Source organism: Camelus ferus, chromosome X (assembly GCF_009834535.1).
Source record: "Camelus ferus isolate YT-003-E chromosome X, BCGSAC_Cfer_1.0, whole genome shotgun sequence".
NCBI lineage: Eukaryota > Metazoa > Chordata > Mammalia > Artiodactyla > Camelidae > Camelus > Camelus ferus.
Genome location: NC_045732.1, coordinates 73509400 through 73521588, shown reverse-complemented (window position 1 = coordinate 73521588; position 12189 = coordinate 73509400). Strand labels below are relative to the sequence as shown.

The following is a 12189-nucleotide window of genomic DNA, read 5'->3' as shown; positions in this document are numbered from 1 at the left end:
CGAAGGTCCTCATTAGTATGAACTCAGTTTTTAATATATTCATCAGCTCTAAAATTATAATTGAGGCAATATTGCCTAAGCATATTTATGGTACATCCATGGCAGTATCTGTAGACACTTGTACATCAAGTATTTATGGGTAGCTTTTAGATTTATTCTCAGTCTATATCAGTGTGTCCCCCTGTTCAATAGAGACAAAGGCCACCACTAAATATACTCCTGAGGGAGGAGGAGGAGCACAGTGCTGGGGCCACAACAGAGAGAAAAGGAAAACACTGGAGATGTGAAAATGACGGTTCTATCTTTCTAAACATTCACCAAAGCAGAGAAAATCATGTCATCAACTCCAACGTCCACATACTCAGTTTCAACGATCATCAAAATGTTGCCAATTTTGTTTTCTCTATCAGGTCCTAATTCACGTGAGTGTTGGAATATTTAAAGATAATACCAGGCATCATGTCATTTCACCCACAAATACTTCAGTATGCACGAAATAGACTTTTTACTAAGATAAATACTATGCCACTATTATACCCCCCAAATGATGCTAATTCTACACTATCAATTAATACTCAGCCCATATTTAAATTGATCTGATTTTCTCAAAAAGTTTTTACAGTTGATTTTGTTCTAATCAAGATTCCAACATAGTCTATACATTAATTAATTGTGATTTCTCTTACATCTCTTTTATTCTAAGGGAGTCATTTCCTTTTCTTTGGCTATCTGAGTTATGAGTAAATTTGTGACCCTAACTCAGAGATGTTGCCTGGAACTGGAAAGCAAGAAATCAAGTTAGAATGACTCATTGTAAATGGTCAGATATGGTGACCCATTATATGTTATTCAGTGAACACTAACAAACACTAAACAATAAGTTGACTGTACCTGCTGAATGTGAATGTTACCCTTTAAAAACAAAACAAAAGAACCAAAAAAATAACTAAAAGCCATCTTATTTTTGTCGCTTAACCTCACTCCTATGTAGCATGGTTGTTTTACTGTCCTACTCTACTTTTCAGGAGGTAAATGATACTCTCTCAAGTCATACAGGGTATATCACGGGAATCGTTAATGTGCTAGTGATGAAAAAAAATTCAATTTATTTCTCTCCTCCAGGAATATCCTCTAGAGAAACTCTGCTCCAAGCTTTTATTCTGCAGCACAGTCTGGAGCTTGTTCTTCCATGAAAATTTTAGCTTCAAGGAGAATTTAGCTGATAAACTCTAAAATGATCTGTACTTTTCACTCTGTAACACATTAGAACATTTTCCTTAACCATTCTCATTGCTCTTTAGTTTCTACAGGCTTGGCAATGTCCTGAGTGCTATTATTAATCTGAATCATGCATTTTGCTGCAAAATCACGTAAGAGTTATTGTATTCACAGCTCCTCATAGGAGCAGATTCTTAGAGGTGAGCAAAGTTCATTCCTAGAAGTTATTTTTGGACCACTAGAGTTTCACTTAGTACAGAAATTGACTCTAAAATTTACACTTTTAAAAATCCACACTAGTGTCTATAGTCCCTTAGTTTATATCATTTATCCAGTGCATTTTATTTTTTATCAAATATATCTTCTAGGTTTACTTTCCCTCTGGCATTCAAAGTTCTCACAAATCTCACCTAAAGGTAGAATTTCTTTGAAACTAATAGAATGTAATCTCTGGGTCCTTCACTTGCATGAGTCCATTTCAAGGCCCTGGCAGGGTCTTAGCAATGCACTCATATAGCCATGCATTTCTGAAGAATTTGTAGAAGTATCATACTTTATATTCTGTTAAGATCACTGTCTCTTTCCACTTTGATTTTGCCTCATGTCAGATGGCACTAGAGGGATCACGGTCATAGGCCTTTCTACAGTCTGACTAAATAGAAGTTGACAAGCTATCTGATACTGACGAGGATAACATAAAACTCATAATTTGCCATTATAATGAGGACATTGATGACAATTTTGTTAATGAGTGCCATCTATTCAAAGAGTGTGTAAGATGAGTCGTTGCCCAAGAAAATTTGATTTGTCAAGCCACCTTTCAGCTTACATAAGAATTTGAATAGTAGTTTTGTCAAATATGACAACAACCCTGAACAAATTATATGACATTATTAATAATGAGTTGTGAAGCTAAAAGAACCTGTTTTAAACCAGCAATGATAAAAACAAAATTCTATTTATCACACTACAGGTAAAAAGCAATCATCTCTCTATTCTTTCCATAGATATTTACATTACAAAACCACTGTCATATGAAGAGGCAATTAACAGGTATCAGAGAAAACCTGCATAAAGAAAAGTAGTGTAGAGGTGTTCAACCCATGATTTAATAAAAATTTTATTTTCCCAGATTTTAAAGATGTTTGTCAGCTTTCTAAGATTTGAAGTTTGTTGAAGTTTATTTTCCCTTTCTGAATATTTTTGTTCATACGTAATATTGCATTCAAAATTTTACAGTATTTCTCTTAAAGAGGGCTCCGAAATATATAAGCTTTAGAACCCATCAAGCCTAGATATGCCCCTGATCTGAGCACCCATTACCCACTGAAAAGTATGTCTCATTACTTCCCAATATGAACACTCTGTATTAGTTGAGCCAGCTTCCATTCATGCTCATAAATAAGGCAGTTTCCTTACCATCCCTCAAACATACCATATTGATGCCTGCTTCTACCTCCATTCAGGTTAGCTTGTCAGGCATCCTCAAGTTGCCCGACTATGTCAATATTCTTCTTCATGCCTAAAGATGTACCTCAGGAGCCATCACCTATAGGAGGTTTTTCTTGATTTGATCATCCCTCCTCAGATGCAGTTAGTCACTCCTTTCTCTGAATCAGCTTTCACGCTGTATTAACTTACACAGAGGTTAAGTACTATAAGTCAATTCCCTCACCAGATTATGATTGTTCTCAGAGCAGGAAGAAGCTCTTTTAGGTGAGTTTCTGACAGAATGCCTGCTATGTTATTTTCCTCACTGTGGGCTTTCAAGTGATGCTGGTTGAATCAGTAGTAGGTGGGTGTGTAGCGGAATCCTATTTTTGAACACAGCAGAATTCCATCTCTGTGAAGCTATGTTTTCCTGTCTACTCAAGCCAAAACAGATTTCTCTCATTTTAAAAATGTCCTTTTGCATTATGATCTACATCAAGATCACTTATCATGTAACAATATCAATTATTACATGTTGTCTTCCCATGTGAATTGAGAGTAGAAACTGTGACAGAAACTTCTTTTGGAGCTCTCTTAGAGCCTTGCTATTCAACTAAATTGCTGAAGTGCATTTTAAAGCCTATTTTATTTATGTCTCCACTACAAAATATTCTTTTACCTATTTTCCTTTATGATAGACTGTAACATTCACAATCGTTGCCATAGCTTTCCACTATCTGTACACTCATTTACTGGGTATTTTCTCTGAACACACTCACTTGAAGTATATATATTAATTATATATAATTAGTTTATATTATTATATATAAATATATATATAATCAAAAAGGAAACAGCTTAAGTAGAAAGTCAGGATTGATAGCCACAAAGAGCAGTTACAATTTCTAGATTCTATCAAATGCTCTGACTCCAAACCTACTTCCTGGTTACTAAACAGAAAGATTACTAAATGTTAGAAAGAAGTTGAAGACTTATAGCACCAAATTGAGACTTTCACCTTAACATAATACATTCATTCATATAACTGATATTTATTGTCTTCAGCATGGCTGGATACTCAAGATACCTGGTTTCATTGAGATCCTACTGGGAGAAGATGGGGGGAAAGGCAATCAATGCAAATAAGTACAGAAGTTAACGTGAGCTAGAATAAATTCACTGAAGAAAATAAAATGGAGTAATATAAAAGAGACTGGGATGAGAGTCATTTTTGATTGGGCAATCGTAAAAATAAAAATTAAAAAAAGACAGCTTTCTCATTGAATTGTTATTTGTAAAGACTATGTGTATGATTTGAAATAATCCATGTATACCACCAAGGTATATGTCTTTCATTTTGGCAAATACTAGACCATATTTCATTTTGAAGTTGATAGATTTGGATAAAAGTCTCAGTTCTATCACTTACCAGCTGTGACATCTTGGCCAAGTTTCTAATCTCTATAAGCCTCAATTTCCTTATTAGAAAAGTGAGGACAATCAAAATACAATAAAATTAAAATAAAAATTATAGGATTGCTATACAGATTAAGTAAGGAAAGGAAGTAATATACTTAGTAGAGTGCCTGGTACATCATAAGCAGACTTTTGCAAAAGTCCTATGGCAATTTCACCATTTGGCAATTATCAGGTCCTTTTGATAAATAAAAGGAGCTTTGGCAGTTAGAAATTGGCAGAAGCTGTATATTTCCTACTTTCCCCTGAAACCTCACTATCAGGTGATATGCTTCACTGAAAACAGGTTTTCGACCAAATTCTGTCATTTGTACAAATATTTATAAGCACAAAACATCCATAACTGCGTGTAGCTCAGGTTAATTCCCACTGTGCACTGAAATGCACAGACTGACACCTTGCAGTAAAGATTTACTCTGCACAGATGTTACGATATTTCTATAGGAAGAACAGCCAATGTGGTAGGTAGTCTCTCATCAGGTGGCAGAGTCTTCTGTGAAGTGGAGGGACACTAGATCAGCGGGTTTCTAGATACTGAGTTCTGCACAGAGGATTACAGGTTTGCTGGGCTTGCCAGATTCTTATATCTGGTTATAAGGGTAGCGAGACCTGTGTTATCTTTCCAACTAGCCTTCTCTCTTGAACACCACTAATGAAACATATTTCTAACATCTCTTATTCTAACTACAAACTCTCTGGTGTAAATTTGATTAAAATACTAAATAACTATTTTTGTTTTGTTGATTCCAACTTAAGGTACTTCAAGTGCTAATTTACTGGTCCTACAGTGAAGTTGTCATAATTTACACACATATTTATATCACTGTATATACTAAAGTATTTTAAAGTAAAATACTCCACCATATAACAGCTTAATAATATTAGCTGTTATTTTCAATATACTAAAAATATAGGTAGAACACTTGTGTGACAATAGGATTAGTTTAAAGAAGAATCCAATTATCCTACTATTGGATAATTATGTATTTTTCCCATCCCTAATGACTCTGAAAGTAAACAAGGCTTTTAGGAAGAATTGATTAACTTTTTGGTCAGCAGTTAACCTGAACATTAACCTTCATAAACTTGCAAACCATGTTGGAGAAACAGTAGGTGTTTAATAGATCTTTACTTTTGTATAGATGAGAATAGTCCAACAGTTCTGATTATTGATTTAATTATCATGACTAACAGTATTTTAAATGGAAAGAGAACATGAAAATTAATACTTCTCTTTGACTATTTCTAGTTTTACTTGTTCGTAGTAGAAATGGCATGGTGTACAACAGAAATATAAAAAACACTCAACCCAGCTTTGCGACTGATTAGCTGTGTGATTATACACAATTCATAGTTTCTGTGCTTCAATTTCCTCATCTAAAAAGTATGGATCGTACCCACTGTTCCTAACTGGCAGGGGTGTTTTGAAAAGAAAATGAAATTATACATGAGGATAGGTGCTAAAAATTTTTAAAGTACTATACTAATATAGACTGCTATTATTAGTAGTAGTTCTCTTTTGGTTTGGTTCCTAATCAGAGAGCATAATAATGCCAGAGCCACTGATAACAGCATTAGTGACAATAGTCCAATTAGACATCAATAGATGGCAGAAGGTAGACTTCAAAAATAAAGCAGCATATAGAAGTCATTCATTTTTCATAAATGCCAAAGTGAAAGAAATTAATTTTTCTTCAGCTGAGAAGCTAATGCTATTATTTATATAACTGTAATAAGCTATTCACCAGTTTTCCATTTCCAACATTTTATATTTATATTCAAAACACTAGAAGATATGGTTTCTTGCTATTTTTTAGTTCTATTTGAGTACACTGTAAGGATCAATCTTGGAGGATAGGTAGCTGCCTACAAGCTATGCTTTCAAAAACTCAGAAGGTTCTTCTTCCTCCATTCTTATTTCTACATTCCTGAAAAGGCCAAGACCATTTGCATCAACTTGTATAAGTTTTCTTAAGAACATTTTGACTGGATTAGCTGTTTCCTGACACTGGAGGATACATTAGTAGCCAAACTGTAGGGATTTGTTTAATTGTTAATTTAATGTCATAGTCCAGGAAGCAAGCGTCCTGAGATATTGATGATAATGGAATTGATGAAACAATGTAGAGAAAGCTCTAAAATAACGTTCTGTCTTGGTCTAATAAAATGTAAGGGGAACAGAGGAAGAGAGAAGGGACAGCAGGGGACTGCTTGAGAATACCAACAGATGGGATGAAGAGTTGAGGTGAACAGATGACCAACTTGACATAATTCACCATTTTGCTTCAGATCAATTTTGAAAACAGAATTCAGCAATCAGTTGACTTGCATAAAACTCAATTTGCCTCCATTCCCTAAGTGAGGAGCTGCCTTCAGAGTCCCCAGGCATCTAAAGATAGGGAGGCCACGTGAGGATAAAAGAGTTCTAAAGACAAACTTTACCTCCTTTACAATTCAGCCTCTAGTCAGCCTTGGATAGAAAATATTATTTAATTAAACTTTATCATGTAATGCTTTGTGTGAAGTTAGATATTTTTTCAATTTAACAGCCAGTTACTAATGGCTGTGATAAAAATCTGTAAGATATATAGGTTAAAAAAACAGAGGGCCCTTAATGTCTAGGAACTCATGTCTTATAACCCTCTCTTATTATTGCTCATCTGTAGGCACTTATGTCTTCATCCTGCAGGATCTGTAATCAAACCTGAGCAAGGCAAACTGTACACAGGAGACATATCTCTATCACTGAGTGAGATTTTGAATTTATCCTGTTGTTCTAAGTCATATATCCAATATACCTAAACTTCTCTTTTAAACCATGTGTGTCCAAATTCATGCTACTGAACAAGTCTTGATTTCTGATTATGTATTTGTTCTTTGGGATGGAAGCCCTGTCTGGATCCTAAATACTAAATACTACAGCATGTCTGGGGCCTTGAAAAACTTTCCACATGTTGCCAATTACCTTTCTATGTATTTCCTCCATCTGCCAGGAACCTTGATCAAAAGTGAACATTACCACCTACAAACATGCAGTGTTACAATGTACCTGAAACTGTCAATCACCACTTTCAGAAGCCTCTTGTTTCTGTGACCTTACACATCAGATCAGATTCCCCAGGACTCCATTGCCAGCCAAGTTCAAGCACAACTTAACCACATGTGATTGAATATTCTAATTTAAACTACTGATCATCCCTCTCAGGAATTGGTCTTATGGTTATGTCAGCAAACCGTTCTCATTTCACTTGTTTACTTTTCCTTCCACCACTAGCTTTGAAGCTGAGCCTACCTGAGTTATTGCAGTCACCTTAACAGTCATTTTCTATTCATAATCACAGTATGTACACAAATTTTCTACTATGCCCTATCTGCTCTTACAATCCAAAAGTGTACATTATTTTTATTTTGTTCACATCTTCAAAACAGAATATTAATCTGTAACTACCTGTTGTCTTCAGGAAATACCTACAATTAATGTACTGATATCTTAAAGAAAGTGACAAGGAAGGGAGGGAGGGAAGGAGGAGAAAAGAGAGAGAGGAAGGAGGGAGTGAAGGAAGGAGGAAGGAAGGAAGGTTGATTGGAATTAAGCACAGTGAAAAACTCAGTGTTTTGGCTTGTTGGCTTTGATCTCTAAGTATATTTCAAATGGAACATTAAAAATCTACAATTTGTGACACTAATGTGAAAATTTCTCCCTTAATACAAACTGTCTTTAGTATTTTTCAGCTGAAACTAAAATAAAAACACACTGCTCTCTAACTATTCAAGAAATACACTCATTATGCTACATAAGATAACATTAATGAAGAAATAAATGTTTTTAACATTAAAATTTTATATTTGTGATTTACATTAATTTCACAGGATAGTTCATGGAATTGTTTGCTCCTATGATTAAAGAACCTATCTTAAAAGCACTGCCCTAGATGGCAGAGGAGAAAATGCTAGCACAAGTAGGAACAACAAAATGTGAAGGTGTAAATTGCATTCAACAGTCAAGTCTACAAAAAGGCATTAGAAAACAAATTTCATATTACTCTGTAGGATTTGAATTGAAGTGTAATTATAAGATAATGAAAGTTATTTTCTTGTGTGATACATCAACTGGCTCTAACGGCAGCTCCCCCAATTGAAATCCACCCCGATTTGCAGCAATGTCAATAATGTTAGAGTATGTATATGGCCTCACCAGGTGTCTGTGTGAAATGAACAATATATTTGTTTTGGTTATGAGTTCAAATTATATTGGTGTAGTAAATATCACCCCATAAATCATTACATGGTGTAAACAGAGATAGAAAAAGTACATACGATAAGAATACAAGCTTCTATTCTCATGTAAAATTGTGAAAATATCAGTTTCAAAGTCATGTAAAAAATTAGTAACATTCAAAGATTGGAATGACAATTCTAAGATGGTAAACAAGAAAACTTCACTTTGTTTATGGAGAAAAGACTAATTATGACCATAAAATAACCAAAGTAGAAAGTAGTGTACATTTCAAGAAAGAAAATCGTATAAATTCAGGTTCATAATACCACTCCTTCCCAAAAGGGGACTTAAAAAGGGTAAAAAAAATTAAAGTATCATTGAAATTAAGACAATATATCAATCGCATAACACAACGCTGAGGAATATCATCCAGATATAAACATTCTGAATGAAATCAAAAGAATATGTTAAAAATCAACTACAGAGAGGCCGATGTAATTTTTTGGCATATAAACAGAAAAAAGTATGAAAAAACACGCTCGATTTCTCAAATTGAATAGAAAACACAGAGAGTATTATGCTGGCCACGAAACAAACTGAGGAAATATGGCAGTATCACCTAATTTTAAAATGCAATTAAAGTAGAAAATTGCTGGGATTTTATTGGTAAAAGCTAAGCTACTGGAATGGAAGACAGGAGTGAGTACATCACAGATAATGCAATAAAGGACAAAGGATAAAACCCATTAAGAAAAAAATCGGTACTCATAAAATGGGGGCTCAAAATCTAGATACTTGATATGCCTGATGAAAAGAAAAAAAAACAAATATAGCAACAATAACAAAACATTCACAAGTATACAAGAAGAAAATCTACCAGAAATGACAGAAGTCCTGAGTCTGCAAAGCAAAATGTTTCACAGTTACAAGCAAAGTTTATAGTGGCAACAAAATAAATAGAGATATTTCTCATTATTCAACTTTGGAGATGGGGAAGGAATATTATAGATACTCAGATAGAAGGTCACTCTGGAGCATTAAGATATTTTTGGCTGCAAGTACAAGAGTAAGTGGATTAAAGTGGTTTAAAAATAGGTTTTGCAATTCTTGTTGATTTGTTTCTCACTTGTTTTTGTTTTTATTTTCCTTACAAGAAATCTGAAAGAAGCTCTTCCACAGTTGGTACAGTGGCTCAGTGAGATCCACAAGGACCTGGGCCCTTTGTATCCTTTCACATGACACAGGCAGGAAGACTTCTGTTCTCAGTTTTTTTCTCATATGGCTATTGCATCATCCCTCATCATGTCCTCACACAGCCACACCCAAAAGCAGGAATAGAGGGTAGATACTTTCTCCTTATTTGTCTTACTTACTTATTTACTTGACTAGAGATGATATATTAGAAGTATGAAGGATGGAGGTGCAATAATATTTAGTGTTTTCATTAAGCTTTGTTTTATTTAAGTTTAATGTTAACTCCATGTTGTGTTTTAGTAAAAACAATACAGATTCTGTGTCTGTGGCTCCAGTCAGACATCCAGTAATACAGATTAACTTCAGATGGCACATACTGAACAAAGGAAGCTGAGGGATTGAATGGCGGGGGGCATTTCCCCAGGGGAGAGGGAAGGAGAAGAAACAAAGAATTGAACACGCATGCTGACTTTTGCGTACCACCCTCAATGCTAACCTGCTTCAGAGGGAGAGTGCAAGTAGGCAAGAAGAGCAGCCATAGATTGTTGGACAGTTACCAGCATCATGCTTTTCAGCAACATTTCAGCAGAGTTTGAAGCACTGTTTTACAATAAAACCATTACAACGAACTCCCCAATGAACTCCCCTTTAACCACCTCAAGCTAACACCCAATTAATTTTAAACACTGGTATAAAATCTGATTTAAACAATTAGAAAAAGGAAAAATGATACCACTTATGCCTCTAAGTGTAATTAACTTCTCTCTCAGATGCTTGCATCGCCTAGAAGTCTAACGGCTTTTGAATGTAATTTCCATTTCTAATGGCGATCTTGCCACATCTGGCAGGAGATGATACAGTAATGCTGAAAAAGCCTCTATGCAGTCCTCTTAGTATCTTAAAGCCATGGTCAGGGGAATTAAGAATTTCACTGTAGAATACAAAAAATTGAGAGCAAGACCTAAGCAAACAAGACGCACTGGTAGAAGTTCTATAATTGCAATATCATTGGCAGCTTTAAAGCTATTAGGCTGCTCTTTGCAGCCTCCTTCCTGTGGCAAATTCAGCCAGATAACTGTGTTAGTCCCCTTTTATTTTCTAATAGAAAACTTTGGACTCACCAGTGTTAACTGCTGGAATGAAGTGTTTATCCAGTACATCCAAACTGTCACAGCGGATTAGCTCAATCTCAACCATTGGCCAGTATTTCTGAATCATTTTTAGTTTGTCTACTCAGTCTCCTTTATTTTCTTCTTTCTGTTCAGTGCTGCTGATTATTCTCCAGGAGACTCTTTTTAGCTCCAATCACAGTTTTACACGCAACAGATAGGTTTCTTTCTTCAGCTGTCAACTCCACATCCATCCCTGCTACTTTCTTTATTAATTCTACCATTTCATCCTATCGCTCAGCTTCCTTGGCCAGCTTTGCCGTGTACACCAGAGTCTCCTGATAATGCACAATTTCCACTGGGGTCTGTGCAACAGATGGAAGTGGATAGGATCTCTCTCAGCCTCCTGCTCTACATCCAGGCAGCTCACTTATCTTTCTTGTTATGAGAAAAATCTTTCTTATAACACTCCAGCAATCTCTCCTTACATCTTATCAGTTCAATAAGACCACAATACTATACTCTAGCTGTAAAGGAGGCTGAGGAAGTGATTTTCTAACACTTTCATGCTCTATTATCAAAGATGGGACTCTGACAGCAAGGAAGAAGTGAAAGGGGACTGGCTAATGGCTAGGCAACTCCAAGTGTCTGATAGTCATCTAACAAGGGAAAAAATGACTGGGCTATTTGTAGATTTTCAACAACAGCAGATACCAAATATAGAAATAATATCAGAGGAATTTTTACAAACTACATAGATATGTACATATGTATACATATACATGTAAATTCACATATATTACATAAAAGTACACAAATCCTAAGTCTATATAATGTAATGAATTTTCACACAATGGACATACTTATGAAATCTCCACCCAGATTAAGAAATAGAATGTTACCAGCATCCCAGAATCCCTTCTTATACCCACCTGCTCTCCAGATGGAACCATTATCTTGACTTCTAACACCTCATTAATTTGCCTGTTTAAAAATTTTTGTATAAATTGAAGAATACAATACGTACTCTGCTGTGTTTGGCTTCTATTGGTCAACATTATTTTTGTGAGATGAATCAATGTCGTTTTGAATATCAGTATTTTTTTTATCTTCATTGCCATATAGCATTTTGTTATTGAATAGTCTACAAATTTTATCAGTTCTATTACTGAGGTATATTTGAGTTATTTTCAATTTTTGACTATTTATATCATGCTGCTATGATCATTCTGGTACATGACTTTTGGTGCAAATTAGTATACACTCCATTTGAATATATACCTAGAAGTAGAAGTCTTAGATTATAGGGTACACATACGATCAGCTTTATCAAATACTACCAAACAGCTTTTCAAAGAGACTGCATCAATTTACACTAATTCATTATGGTATGAGAGTTCCAGTTGCTCCACTCCTCACCAACACGTGGTATTATCACTCTTTTTACTTTAATCATTATTTTGGGTGGGAATAGATTTTTCACTATAATTTGAATTTGCACTTCTTTATACTTAATCAGGTTGAACAACTTTTCATATATTC

At 34.9% G+C, this 12189-nt stretch overlaps 1 pseudogene; it reads right to left on the bottom strand.

The window, feature by feature from the left end:
* Positions 1-10321: 10321 nt before the first annotated feature.
* Positions 10322-11008, bottom strand: LOC102505633 (annotated as a pseudogene).
* Positions 11009-12189: the final 1181 nt, after the last annotated feature.